At 42.7% G+C, this 15,288-nt stretch overlaps 1 long non-coding RNA gene and 2 other non-coding genes across 7 annotated transcripts in view; all 3 read left to right on the forward strand.

Moving 5' to 3' along the window:
* Window positions 1–161: 161 nt before the first annotated feature.
* On the forward strand, window positions 162–241 carry MIR370 (microRNA mir-370). Its single transcript, NR_162161.1, has one exon. It is a non-coding gene; the product is annotated as a microRNA mir-370 (primary transcript).
* Window positions 242–725: 484 nt separating this feature from the next.
* The window catches only part of LOC102163738 (uncharacterized), a 236,099-nt gene continuing 221,536 nt past the window's right edge, over window positions 726–15,288 (forward strand). For all 5 annotated transcript variants that reach the window (XR_014811404.1, XR_014811402.1, XR_014811401.1 and 2 more), the window contains exons 1-5: window positions 726–2,313; window positions 6,138–6,177; window positions 10,978–11,115; window positions 13,676–13,756; window positions 14,917–15,099. This is a non-coding gene — a long non-coding RNA (uncharacterized LOC102163738). The remainder of the gene's footprint in view (window positions 2,314–6,137; window positions 6,178–10,977; window positions 11,116–13,675; window positions 13,757–14,916; window positions 15,100–15,288) is intronic.
* Window positions 14,459–14,528, forward strand: LOC146401928 (small nucleolar RNA SNORD113/SNORD114 family). Its single transcript, XR_014811706.1, has one exon. It is a non-coding gene; the product is annotated as a small nucleolar RNA SNORD113/SNORD114 family (small nucleolar RNA).

The following is a 15,288-nucleotide window of genomic DNA, read 5'->3' on the forward strand; positions in this document are numbered from 1 at the left end:
AGATTGGTGGCTGCTGGACCCGTGGGGCGGGCGGGCGGGGGAGGGGCGGGGTGGGCAGGGGAGGGAGGGCGGGGGCTGCTTGAGGAAGTCAAAGGCGCCCTCCCGCTGGACCCACGAGGGTGTCGCTGTCCTCAGTCAACAAATCGCTCAAGTCGGGGCACAAGACAGAGAAGCCAGGTCACGTCTCTGCAGTTACACAGCTCACGAGTGCCTGCTGGGGTGGAACCTGGTCTGTCTGTCTGTCTAGCACCACAGCTCGGGCGCTGCTGCAGAGGGAAGAAAGATTTGGGGAGAGGGGCTCAGAGACGGGCTGGGGGTGGGGTCTCCCTGGCTGATTTTGGCCTGAAAAGGATAGCTCCTTCGGCTTAGGGACTAGGGCTGGGACTGGGTGACAGGTGGGGAAACAGGCACAGAGAGGGCAGTGCCCATTCCTGATGTGGTCTGGAGTGGAGCCTGGGCAGGGTGGTACCACGTGGGTGCTTTAGTCTGTGGGCCACAGAGCCTCGAGACAGAGCACAGAGAGGGATGGCACGGGGACCCAAGGACCGGGACTGGGAGTCCTTTTACCACCTCCTAGTGGGTGCTCTTAAGTCCATCGTACGTGTTTCATGTTCCCCGCGACCGGGGCCCTGCAGAGGCCCAGCCGCCGCTGGACTGCAGGAAGTATTTATGAGCACATCTGTGTGCTGCAATTGTGTGTCTCTAACGGGGGAGGGGGAGGAGGGGATTTGGTGGTGATTATTTAAGGTAGAGGGCAGCAAGGGGATGGGGGCAGAAGAAGTGCGGCTCCCGCACGGTTACTGTGCTGCTTGTATAGGAGAGAGGCACGCCCGCCTCAGGGATGAGAGCGGGTCGGGACCAGAGGCCTGTGGGTGATTCTCGGTATCCGCGGGAAGGGAGCAAAGGGATCCGAGTGGTTTGCGGTCCTTCATGGTTTTATTACACATCGTAGGAGAATAAAGAAGTTGTAATGATGGCCTTGAGTAGAGCAATTGTGAGACTGTGCTGGACAAAAGACAGTGATTAATCCAGGTCCGCTAACCCAACATCCGCACACAAAAAGCTCTGGGCTATTTGCTTCCCTTTAAGGGGGCTTTGTGTTCCCTAGAATGGGCACACTGGGGTTTCTCCTCTGGAGAAGATCCCCGCTGTGGGGAAGGAAACTGAAGTCCGGCACAAGCCGGGACTGCTGGGCGTCCCCTGTGTAGTTAACAACGAGTATGGACGCACCGAGGAAGTGAGAGCGCCAACACGCGCCAATGCGGAGAGCGTGTCTATGGACAGGTGTTAGGAGCGATCTGGCTCTACCCAAAGTAGTTGTTAAAAATAGTGAAACAGACACCCAACTGTGGGTGTGGGTAGGAAGCATAGCCCCAGGTGTATTTAAGAAAAGAAAAGTAAAAGGAGTTCCCTGGCGGCTCAGGGGGTGAAGGATCTGGTGTCGTCATTGATGTGGCTCAGGTCACTGCTGTGGTATGGGTTCAAGGCCTGGCCCTGGAATTTACATATATACATGTCATGGGAATGGCCAACAAAAAACCAAAAAAGCCCAGATGTGTGGAACAGTCATTGGTCCTGGGCTGAATGGTGCCTTCGTGTGTATCTGCCTATGGTCGGAAATGAATTAGACGCGTAAATAAAATACAGGACGAAATCAGAGCAGACCAAGTGGGAACCATCCAAGATAAGGTTTTACGAATTACAGAGTAAGATGAACACGCTTATGTAGAATCGTGGACTGTTTAGAGCAACAAAACCAAAGTTCTCACCTCTGGGAATAAGAAGCATCGTTTTATTGTGTGTTGGAGCTGAGTTCATGTGTGTTCCCTGTATTTAAAAAAAAAAAAGTAAAAACGAGAAAAGGGACAAGTAGGAAACAAAGAGGAGATTACATCTGGAATCAAAGCTAATTATGGCTTCAGTTCTGAGCCCATTAGGAAAAAGATCTGGGCTGGTCCTTCTGTGAGGAGAGCAGCAGAGAGACAGATGCTTGTCATGGTCATTAGTCTTGTTTCTGATTAGGGTGGTGAATTCATGCATGTTGATTGTAATAAATAACATGATTAAACGAAAAAATATGCCCAGTGAGCGCTGTGCCTGGGCCGGCAGTGAGTCTGTGTCTTGAAGCAAAGGTTGTGATTTATCCTGGGTTGCGCAGCCGTTGGCTGTTAGCAAACATCTAGGTTGATTCATCCTTTTTAACATCTGCCTTGTGTCCCACAGAACGGAGGCCCCAGAGTGGGTCCCCTGACATGCCGCTGGTGAAGACCGTGGCCGTGACCTCTGTGGGAAACGAGCCATGGACCAACCAACGTGAGTGATGGGTAGCGTTGTTGTCTTCCGGTTGGGTGGCTGGTTGATGGGTGTGTGTGCGGTCTTAAACATGAACGGGCGCAAATAAAATCAGAGGTGGCCAGGCACAGACCAGTGATGACACGCTCGTGAACCAAGGGTGATGAATCTCCTTGGGCATAACTGTCACCAAATTAAACAATAGTGTAGCTGCGCTGTTCCCTGTGGGGAAAAGGAGCAAATAGAAACCAACAGTTATGTGTGAGTCGTTAGGTTAATTTCACATATGTATGTGTATAATTACGTTGTGCATTAGGATGTATTTATACAAATACAACCGCTACTTTTTCTGATTCTTGGGATGAGTGGTGTGTTTGTGTATGTATATTGACTTATTTAAAAGGAAGTGGATCCATACGTATGTGAAATCAAGGAGAGTCAACATGGGCTCGTGAAGACGATGTGTCATGACCCGAGACTGATGATTACACAATTCTGCCCATTTGAGGGGCATTAAAACCAAAAAATTGTCTATGCCATTGCATTCATTTTTTTTTTTTTTTTTTGTATTTTGCTATTTCTTGGGCCGCTCCCGCAGCATATGGGGGTTCCCAGGCTAGGGGTCTAATCGGAGCTGTAGCTGCTGGCCTGAACCAGAGCCACAGCAACACGGGATCCAAGCCACGTCTGCAACCTACACCACAGCTCACGGCAACGCCAGATCATTAACCCACTGAGCAAGGGCAGGGACCGAACCCGAAACCTCATGGTTCCTAGTCAGATTCATTAACCACTGCGCCACCACAGGAACTCCTGCATTCATTTTAATAGCATTTCGCTATTAATTTTTACAGTCTGGTTTATATAAACACTTTCCTGTTGATGACATTTAGGCTGTTGACACACGGAAATGCACGTAGGAATGTAAGGAACTGGTGGAGGTGGATAAGATTCATGGGACAAGTTTTATGATTTTTTTTTAAAGAAACAAATAAAATTAAAAAGGGCAAAGCACAGAGCAGTGAGGATAATGTTTCATAAACTAAGGCTGATTAATTCAGTTCTATTCAAGTGAGAGCCATTACGAATGATCCAGGCTGTTCATTTTTTTTTTTTTTTTTTTGGAACAGTTGCTTTCTGTTGTTCAAAATGGCCACACCATAGTTCACTTAATCACACAGTACTTATGAGAATTTTGACTCTTATTTGAACGGATAAGGCAAGGAAAATGTAAGTAATAGCCGATGTTCTTAAATCTTCGGCTGGTAAGCTGTTCAAGGGTGTTTGTAAATAAGCAAAGGAATGAATGAACAAATCAGTGAATAAACAAGAGGGCAAACTTGGGCCGATAATGATAGTATTTCATTATTCCAGAATTAAAATTACTCTAATTCTGCACCTCCAAAGTGCAGAATTAAAAGTGTATGTTGGTTAAGGAATAAATATCCCTGTTTTGCATGAGGATGTGTTGGATGTTAGTTTTAGTCCAAAAAAATTAATACATGGGAAATTCCTGTCGTGGCTCAGTGGGTAACGAACACGACTGGCATCCAGGGAGGACGTCGGTTTGATCCCTGGCCTTGCACAGTGGGTTGAGGATCCGGTGTTGCTGTGAGCTGCAGTGTATGATGCAGACGTGGCTTGGATCTTGCATGGCTGTGGCTGTGGGGTAGGCTGGCAGCTACAGCTCTGATCGGACCCCTAGCCTGGGAAATCCCATATGCCGTGGGTGCATGGGTGCAGCCCTAAAAAGACAGCACCCCAAAAAGTGTGAAATACAGCAAAGGCCAAAACATAGACTGGTAATGAGAAGAGCCCAGAGATGAAAAGATGATGGGTTTTTAGTTCGGTGCGCTTGACGGCTCTAAAAATAATCGAGCCTGTTTCATTCTTTTTACCAGCTGTTTTGTTTTTCACAGTGTATATGTACATAATTTATTTAAACATCCCTCCATGGATAAAGATCTTGGGTATTCACTGAGCACGGAGCACAACGGGAGATGAAAAATAACGTCATTGTTCTCCCTGCGGAATAGGGGAAGGGATTTATGGATGCTCATCGAAACTTCTTTAGAAATGAGCAAATCAAACAACAGAGAATCAAGAATTATGCTTAATCCCATTTAGCTTCATTAGAAGCAGTTCAGGGCTCCTACCTAAGGGTAAAGAGTGTATTCTAGCACCGTCCAGTAGAAATCTCTGCAGCAGTGGACATGGTATCTAAATTGTCCTGTTCAGTATGGTGGCCCCTAGCTGCATGTGATGCACAGCACTTAAAATGTGCCTGGTGTGCATGAGGAACTGAATTTTTAATTTGACTTTCTTTTTATTGATTTTAAATCGTCACATGTGGATAATGGCTACTCTATTAGTTGCATTGGGTGGTTGGTTAATGAGAGTTTCTTGAATATTAGCGATGAATAATTAAATACATAAATTAATAAAAGAGGGTTAATTATGGGCTAAAGAAGAGACTGTACCAGGAGACAAAGATTATAATTCATCTGGTTCTGCACAATGGAGATTCACTGGAAAGAAGTCTTTAGTTCATGGAAAAGAGACATGGGCTTATTCATTTGTTTTATCAACTCTCACGCGTTGCTTTCACTGCGTTCCCCAGAGTATATGTGAACATTTCTCTAATTTTGAAGATCTGTGTATTTTGGTGTAAGAGGATAAACATTCCATTGTCAGAGTTGTAGTGGGTGGGTTGAACAGTGGTTTTGCAGATATTCATTATATTATTATACTATTAATTTCAAAAAATGAATAATAAATAATCGGGAGTCCATGCATAGTGCATGATAATATGACAGGTACCAATGTTTGTGACTATTACAAGTCACCCCAACTGTGGTCCATAAATAGGGGCTCTTTTACGTTTGTTGGTGAGGAATATATAGATAGATGTGACTAATTGTCAATATACATACAGGAGAAGCAAGGACCAGTGAAGAAAGTATGTCATGAGCCATGTGTTTATATTAGTACATTTATGCACAACTGAAGTTCATTTTATAAAGGTCTCTGTTTCTCTCCATTTAAGGGTGAGAATTACAAAGTTTTTTCTATTGTTTATATCCATTTATATTACGTATCCATATATTACTTATATGGATCAAAATTATGGTTTTTCTTAGGTTCCATGGTGCATTCATGGTGATTTCACTGACTGCATTCTAACAGAAACCAGTAAATGAATATGTTTTAAAAATCAGCAGAAGGGAGTTCCCGTTATGGCACAGTGGTTAACGAATCTGACTAGGAACCATGAGGTTGTGGGTTCGATCCCTGCCCTTGCTCAGTGGGTTAACGATCCGGCGTTGCCGTGAGCTGTGGTGTAGGTTGCAGACATGGCTCGGATCCTGAGTTGCTGTGGCTCTGGTGTAGGCCAGCAGCTGCAACTCCGATTGGACCCCTAGCCTGGGAACCTCCATATGCCGTGGGAGCGGCCCAAGAAATAGCAAAATTAAAAAAAGAAAAATCAGCAGAAGATAATGTATGAGTTAGTCACTGCTGTGGCAGTGCTGCATAACAAGTAACCCACAATTTCAGTGGCTTACAAAATAACAGTTATGACAACAATTACAACATGTACTCTAGTCGCATATGGGTCTGTGGGTGTCTTGCTGCAGGTGTGCTCCAGGCTGTGGATTTGGATTTACGTCTGGCCAACTTGCCTTCGAATTTATGGTCCTTAGATAAAGGAGTGGTAGTGTCTGGGACAAGCTCTTCTTTTTTAAAAAAATTTTTATTGGAGTATAGTTAACTTGCAATGTTGTATTAATTTCAAGCATACGGCAAAATAAATTAGTTATATATATCCATTCTTTTTTCCTATATAGGTTATTACAGAATATTGAGTCGATCTCCTTGTGCTATACAGTAAGTTCCTGTTAGTTATCTGTTTCCTGCAGAAATAATGTACTAGATGTCTCTTTCTAATGATCATGAACATATGAGTCAATCAATATTCTTGCTATGTAGCAATCCCAAACTAATCAATCACTGGCCTGTTTTTAGCCCCCTTTCTTGTCTGTATTATATTTTATTTTTGTTGTTGTTGTTGTGTTTGTTTGGGGCCGCACCCATGGCACATGGAGGTTCCCAGGCTAGGGGTCCAATTGGAGCTACAGTTGCTGGCCTACAGCACACCACAACAATGCCAGATCCAAGCCGCGTCTGCGAGCTACACCACAGCTCAGCAGATATCAGCATAGATGTTTATCCATAGGGGAATGTTGAAGTCAACGGTGATATAAAATTAATAGGGAATATTAACATACTTATAACGTAAATTAAATGGCATCGGTGTATTTTTAATGGAAGTAAGTTGTATTCGGTTAGATACATCATGATACAAAATAACTTATTTATAAACCAGAAATGAGCTCACAGATTTTGAAATCAAACTTATGGTTACCAAAGGGGAAACTGTGGAGAGGGGATATTTTAGGGGGAAGGGATTAACAGATATACACTGCTATAGAATACAACTTACTTCCGTTAAAAACATACCAAGGCTGGAGTTCCCGTCGTGGCACAGTGGTTAACGAATCCGACTAGGAACCATGAGGTTGTGGGTTCGATCCCTGGCTTCGCTCAGTGGGTTAAGGATCCGGCGTTGCCGTGAGCTGTGGTGTAGGTTGCAGACACGGCTTGGATCCCACGTTGCTGTGGCTCTGGCGTAGACCGGTGGCTATAGCTCCGATTCTACCCCTAGCCTGGGAACCTCCGTATGCCGCAGGAATGGCCCTAGAAAAGGCAAAAAGACAACTACAAAAAAATACCAAGACCATTTATGTTATAGGTATTTTAATATTCCATATTAATTTTCTACCACCGTTGACTTCAGCATCCCCCTGTTGATAAACATCTGTGCTGATAACCGGTTGAGAGGGAGCTGAACAGACACGTCAGTGTTCTTTGTGGAAGAAGACGGCGGGGTCTGAGTAGTTCATGGTGTCATCTTCGAAATACAGACACATTAAGAGAAAGGGAGCTGAAAACAGGCCACTAATAAGTGGGATTGCTATGTAGCAAGAATGTTGACTGACTCGTATGTTCATGGTCATTAGAGAGAGACGTCTAGTGTATTATTTCTGAGGGAAACCAGCCTATGGACGCATGCCGTCCAGTACAATGGCCAGTAACCGCAGGTGGATACCGAACGCGTGAAATGTGGCCAGTCTGAATTGAGATGTGACCGATGTGGGAGAGACACACCAAGTTTAGAAAATTCCTTACCAAAGAAAGTGTAAAATATTTCCGGAGTTCCTGTCGTGGCTCAGCCTTTAATGAACCTGACTAGTATCAGTGAGGACGCAGGTTCAATCCTGGGCCTCGCTCAGTGGGTTAAGGATCCGGCGTTGCTGTGAGCTGTGGTGAAGGTTGCAGATGTGGCCTGGATCCTGCATTGCTGTGGCTGTGGTGTAGGCCAGCTGCTACAGCTCTGATTTCACCCCAGCCTGGGAACCTCCATATGCTGCGGGTGTGGCCCTAAAAATACAAAAAAAAATTTTCATAAATAATTTACTTACACTGATAGTTTTAGAAATGAGTGGACGTGATAGTGGTATTGGGTTAAATAAAATATACAATTACAGTTTTCTTTTTACTTTAACAAGTGTGGAGTCTAGAAAACCTAAACATATAGGTGGCTTGCATTATATTGTATTGACCAGCATTGCTGTAGACCAATGTAAGAATATTGGAGGGCCTTTTCCTTTGTGTTTTTTCTGACCCATGGGTATCGATTATATTCTTATCAGCCAATTAATGGATCATGTAATGAAAAGTGAATAAATAAATGAAAAAACACAGGAAAAAGCACATACTAAGCATTAAGGTATATATTGACCCAAGGACTATTTTAAATATTTTCAGGGAAGCAGCAACGCCCATAAAAACCATGTAACATGGTTAATCCATTTGGATAATGAGTACAAACAGCTGTGTTTAGTGGTCAATGCCGTTTTATTGGGTTGGTGATGGGTTTTTTTTAATTTTTATTTTTTAAAGGAAATGACCTCCATGGACAAATATCTGATTAAGTAACTAACTAAATAGGAGAAGATGAAGCACGGCAGGTGCCAGATGAGGACAGCGTAGTGAGCAAAGCTGCTGGTCAGTCCATCTGGCACCACTGAAATCCACCGCAAAAAATACCTAGTCTCAGCTCTGTAGGCAATGAGCCTATAGTCAGTGATTAGCAAGTTCGCTGGGTCTTAATCTTAGACTTTCGAGGCGCGTGAGTACTGATTAGGTTGTTACTGTGTAAGTGAATCAGTACACCAATTAAACCAGTATATCAGTGAATGAAGAAAAGAAAGCCAAGCATGGCCCCGCGGGGCAAGAATTATTATTAACGTGTTTTTGAAGCACTGAAGTCCATTAAAAAAAAAGCACTGACATTCATTTTAAAAAAAAGAGGCGAGGCTTACATAACTAAGAAAATTAAAGAGGACCCGTGTTGAGCTTGTGGCAGCTGATAAGAGTTTAATTAATCCGGTTTATTCACTGAGTTCATTAAACTACAACAAAGATCTAGTTGGTTATCGCTGTAGGAAATGGACGCGTTGACAGATGGTTAGTTTTATTCAGGGTTTTTGAACAATTTCTTTAGATTCCAAGCTATGAAATATAAAGGAATGATGAAGAAATTCGTCACAGTTAGTTAAATGGAGGCAAGCCATGGACCACTGATGAACAATTTTATGTTATGAAGCAACTATTAAGATGAATTCATTTTTCACTGCTGTGTCCATGTAAAGAATATGAGGTCTAGGCTCCAGCTTATTTAAGCTTCCTAGATAGATTCAGTTTGGGCTGCTCATGGGTTTACTTTTTTGTAAAATTGAAGCGTAGTTGAGTTACAGTATTATATTATTTCCGGATATACCGCATAATGATTCAGTATTTTTGCAGATTATACTCTGCTATGAATTGTTGTAAGATAATGCGTATAATTCCCCGTGCTACACAATATAGCCACACGTTTGTTTTCTGTTATCTGAGTCTGTTTTTGTCTTGCATAGACATTGTTTTTTTAGATCCCACATGTGAGTTATATAGTATTTGTTTTTCTCTAGTTTATTTCACTAAGCATAATATTCTCTAGGCTTCCATCCATATTGCTATAAAAGGCAATATCTCATTTGTTTTTATGGCCAAGTAATATTCCATCGTGTGTGTGTGTGTGTGTGTGTGTGCGTGCGTGTGTAAATATATATATATATATATATATATCTCGCATTTTCTTTTTAAAATTTTTGTCTTATTTCCTTTTCTAGGGCCGCTCCTGCTGCATGTGGAGGTTCCCAGGCTGGGGGTCCAATTGGAGCTGTAGCTGCCAGCCTACACCACAGCCACAGCAACGTGGGATCCGAGCCGCGTCTGCAACCTACACCATAGCTCACGGCAACGCTGGATCCTTAACCCACTGAGCGAAGCCGGGGATCAAACCTGCAACCTCAAGGTTCCCCGTCAGATGCGTTAACCACTGAGCCACGACAGGAACTGCTATGTCACATTTTCTTTATCCATTTGTCTGGATGGGCTCTTGGGTTACATCCACATCTTGGAAATGGTAAATAATGCTGCTACAAGCATCGGGATGCATATATTTTTTTGAATTAGAATTTATGTTTTTGTTTTGTTTTGCTTTTTGATCCATCCCAGGGATGGAATTGCTGGATGGTGTGGTGGTTCTCTTTTTAGTTTTTAAGGCGTCTTCATATCTTTCTCCGTAGTGGCTGCACCAGTTTGCTTTGCCACCACACCCTCTCCCACTGTTTCCTGAGGACTTTTTGATGATTGCCATTATGTCAGGTGTGAAGTCATATCTCACTGTAGTTCTGATTAGCATTTTTTTAATAGTTCGGGATGATGAGCATCTTTGCATGTATCTCTTGGCTCTCTGTATGTCTTCTTTGGGAAAATGTCCATTCAGATCTTCTGCCCATTTTTTTTTTTTTTTTTGTCTTTTTGTCTTTTAGGGCTGCTCCCGCGGCATATGGAGGTTCCCAGGCTAGGCGTCCAATTGGAGCTGTAGCTGCCGGTCTACGTCAGAGCCACAGCAACACTTGATCCGAGCCACGTCTGCCGCCTACACCACAGCTCATGGCAACACCGGATCCTTCACCCACGGAGCAAGGCCAGGCAGGAATCAAACCCCAAACCTCCTGGTTCCTAGTCAGATTCGTTTCCCCCGCGCCACGACGGGAACTCTCTTCCGCATATTTTTGATTGGGTGGCTTGTTTTTATGATACTGAGTTGTATGAGCATGTATTTATTCTTGTTAATTATCTTATCTTTTAAGAAATAGATAAATAGTTAAATCAATTCATGGCTAATCAAATTAAACAATAGATATGCAAGTAGATAAATTAAAAATGAGTCCAGAGTGAGCACTGGTGAAATGGGCCATGACCCAACACTTCAGCTTGATCCAGCTTTGGACAAGCGGGGTCCATTAAAAGACGAAAGAGGGTGCTTCATTCATTTTACATGTTTATGATTTCATGGTATTTTTCCCCACTGTTGACTTACGTATTCCACCAGGGATAAAGATTCAAGTTTCTAATCTGTTAAGAGGTGAAACACAAGGAATGACAGAATGTTATTAGTGAAGGAAAATGAGACATTCCTGGATTCTCACATATTTAAAATTTGAATAAATTCAGGAAAGATTCAAAAAGGACCAAGAATGGCGATGGGGAGTGTGGAGTTGCATGAAGACTATTGGCTGATCCTTGTGCCACCAGCGAGGTCCCCTGTAGAAAGATTCTATTAGGTCTGAGAGAAATGAACAAAAATCACAGGTCAGTAATATTTTTTGCTCGTAGTCTTGCTTTGATATGATTAATGGATATTGATTAAGTAATTGTTAGTCCATCAATGAATGAAGGGATAAGCAAATGGATAAATGAATAATGAAAAATTCCCACCTCTAGGTCTCAGGTGTCTGCACCAAGGATTTTGATTAAACCCTCTAAGTCTGAGGTCCATTATAAAAACAAACCTAATTTCCTGCCACGATGGGACTTGAGCTTATAGCTGAAGTTAGGAGTACAGGCATCTTGCTTTTGGTTTTGATAGATCTTAGGTATGAATTGTTTTATCAGTGAATCAGGTCTGAGTAAATAAAAAACATAGTGAATGAAGACAGAGAACAGGTGATAACCCCCAAGAAGAGTATGGAATGAGGTACAGATTATTCTTTTTTGTTTTTGTCTTTTTGCCTTTTCTAGGGCCGTTCCCGCGGCATATGGAGGTTCCCAGGCTAGGGGTCGAATCGGAGCTGTAGCCGCCAGCCCACGCCAGAGCCACAGCAACGTGGGATCCGAGCCGCATCTGCGACCTGCACCACAGCTCATGGCAACGCCGGATCCTTAACCCACTGAGCAAGGCCAGGGATCGAACCTGCAACTTCATGGTTCCTAGTCGGATTCGTTAACCACTGACCCTCGACGGGAACTCCCAGATTATTCTTAAAACAAGTTCGAGGAACTGAGTTCCAATTTGGGAAGGGTCAAGGCTTTTACTATGTTGATCAGAAACATACGGACAGCTTTATGTAAAAAGTCAGTGTTGTTTCGGGTTGCTTGTTGTTAACTTTTTTAGGAAATATAATAATTGGTCACAGAACTATCTAATTAAAGATCAAGCATGGGCCAATATTAAGGATGAAATATATGAGGGAATTATGACTGAATCAGTTTATTTCAGCCACTATCATTTTTGAAAAATGCATCTAGTTATTCTGTGGGTATTGAGCCTATGGGCAGATGTTAATATTATTTAGGACTCTTGCCTGGAGTACGTAGGTTCATTAATATTGGTGATGTTACTGTTAGTGAATAAAGGAAGAGATTATTTATTTATTTATGTGCTTTTTAGGGCCGCAGCCATGGCGTATGGAGGGTCCCAGGCTAAGGGTCAAATCAGAGCTGCAGCTGTCAGCCTACACCACAGCCACAGCAACTCTGGATCTGAGCTGCGTCTGCAACCTACACCACAGCTCATGGCAACACTGGATCCTTAACCTCCTGAGCGAGGCCAGGGATTGAACCCACGTCCTCATGGATACTACTCGGGTTCGTTACCACTGAGCCACGATGGGAACTCCAGGAAGAGATTATTTAAAGGAGGGCAGACGTGGACCAACGAGGGTATTACTCATTTAAAACGGTTTCTATATGACATCAGTTATATATGGAATCTAACAAAAAATAGTACACAGGAACTGATTTTAAAAAACAAGTAAATTCACAGATTTCAAAACACATGATTTCTTATGGTCCACAGGTAACCACTGGAGGGGAGGGAGGCCTTGGGGGGAGGGAATAACATAAACACACGACTGTATAAAAGAGATGATTAACGAGAGCCTGCTGTCGAGCACCCGACAGTCTACTCGGTAGTGTGTAATAACCTTTGTGGGACAAAAGTGTGGATATATTTATATATATGACTGATTCGCTTTGCTATACACCTGAAACTAACACAACATTGTAAATCAGTCAAATTAAATTTGAAAAACAATATGGCAAACATTTAAAAAATGGTTTATTAATCTCAGTGTACTCCTTTTTTTTTTTTTTTTGTCTTTTTGCCATTTCTAGGGCTCCTCCCTCGGCATATGGAGGTTCCCAGGCTAGGTATCTAATCGGAGCCTACACCACAGCCACGTGGGATCCGAGTTGCGTCTGCAGCCTACACCACAGCTCACGGCAACGTTGGATCCTTCGCCCACTGAGCAAGGCCAGGGATCGAACCCACAACCTCATGGTTCCTAGTTGGATTCGTTAACCACTGAGCCATGACGGGAAGAAGAGTACTCTTCTGATGTCCATATAAACAAAAAGGGCTTGGCCACCGGCCAGGGGGGTAAAGAACATAGAGACAGTTACCTATGATAGTATTTGAGATTCTTTTGCGCTTGCTTAAAAATGAAAATATGAGCAAGTCATTCCATGAATGAATAAATAAAAACTAAGCAAATAAGTGAATAAATTCACCAAGTCGGGTCAAGCACGCATCACTGGTGCGAATGATGCAGACATACCTCCTTCTAATCAAGGAGGACCCGTAAAGAGAGTCATGTTGACACTCACCTGTGTGGGTGGGTTCACTAGAGCGAATCTGGAACAGGCATGGTTCTTAACTCTTCTACTAGGAGGTAGATTTAGCATGTGGCACCGAATTACATGCATTAGCAATGGAAGAAACTAAATAAAAAGAGGGCTATTCTTGGGCTAATGGAATGTGATGGAAACAGGGTTTTATGATGAATCTGTTACAGTGAGGCTGAGGTCTCTCAAAAACATCTAAATCTCCCCTCCCTCTTCAGTTTTCTAAAATCTGTTTTTTACTCCACAGATTCAACATACCCAATCTGATTGATTCAGTGATGAAGCTGTCAGCTGTCAGTATCCGTGGATACACAGCCAAGGGACTCACGTAAGGAACAGATTTTGTGTTCTTGGTTTGGAGGTAGGTGATTCATGTGGTCCCTGGGATTGTTTCAAAGGAACGAGTGGCTACTGCAACCGTAAAGTCAGAGGAGGCCTCCTGTGGATCATTAATGAAAATGTGAAATGAACCACCGGTTGGGATTAATCCCTTTCAGTGCAACCGAGATCCATTCAAACCCCATCGGAGGGTTTTACATTCATTTTCACAGTTGCTTAATATTCTGTTGCATTTTTGCACCGCATTTTAAGAGTATTTCTCTATTGATAACAATAACTCATTGAGGAAGGAGCACCCGGGAAGAGAGACAGTGCTTTAGTGTTCTAGTTATGGGGGTAAATGGTAGGTTCGTTATACTATTTTTAAAATACAAAGAAATTCAATGAAAGATGAGCAAGCAGACAGTCGTAAAATACATGGCCCATGTACGAAGCAAGGTTATTGATTAATCTATATGTGAAACACTGAGATCCAATTAAACAGAGATCTCATTTGCTAGCTCTATGGGAAATAAATGGTTGTCACCTGCTCTCTGCAATATTCAAAGATCTTGCTCTTGGGTTTTTGTGATTCATGGAAATTAAATTTTTTTTAACATCAGTGAAGCCATGAATGAAAGAATCAATAAATAATGTACAAACAATCCCTAAACAATGTATAAATAAGTACACGGAGAAAGAATGTGGAGCTTGGATCAATGATGAGAGTTCTGGGGTATATGAATCAAGAACTTTGATTAAACCCTAACTCTGAGATCCAATAGAAGGAGACTTTGTTCTTCCCTCTAAGGGAACAGAGTTCAGAGGAGAAGTTCAAGCCAGTTGGGGAGCTGTTGTTGGGTCTCTGTGGGTCCTGAGTATGGAGTGTGTTGATGCACGTGAATGAACATGTGTGTAAGTGAGTGAAGACAGCAAGGGTCGCACATGAGTGATTTAGGCGAGTGTCGTGAAACAAGTATTCTTAGTCACATGTTTACTTAGCACAGAGTTCCCGTGTGATCGTGGGTCAAAGCTGTTACCCCCTTTGAAACACAGTAGCAACTCCAGATACACAGGAGCGCACAGGCAGGTGCGACTTAGTGTCCAGGTTGGCATGCTGGGCCGGTGGGAGCGTATGTTGATTCTCAGGTAATTATTTATTGTTATAAGGTATAGGATGAAGATGATTTTTATCTCAAATGATTCTGAAAAAGAGGGCAGACGCTGAAGAGTATGGCGCCTATGAGGTGGAGGAAGATTAATGACTGATCCTGTTCCACCCTCCTGAGGGCCATATAACAAGATGGGACCTAGTTTCTCCCTGCTTCGATTAAGTACATGGAGATATGCCAGGTAATCATAGTGCTTCAGTGCTGGGTTCAGTGGGAGGGTTTAGTATTTCACAGACATGTAATTTTACTATAGCTCATGTTTATAGGATATGTTTATTACAAATCCTTATATTTAACATGTATATAATACATTTTATAGTTTATTATAAATAATACCTTTTTAAGAAAAGTAGAGGATCAGATTATTTGA

Source organism: Sus scrofa, chromosome 7 (assembly GCF_054392235.1).
Source record: "Sus scrofa isolate SSC_HxYL_T2T_F1_AM1 chromosome 7, Sscrofa_HxYL_maternal_Yorkshire_Landrace_v2.0, whole genome shotgun sequence".
Lineage (NCBI taxonomy): Eukaryota > Metazoa > Chordata > Mammalia > Artiodactyla > Suidae > Sus > Sus scrofa.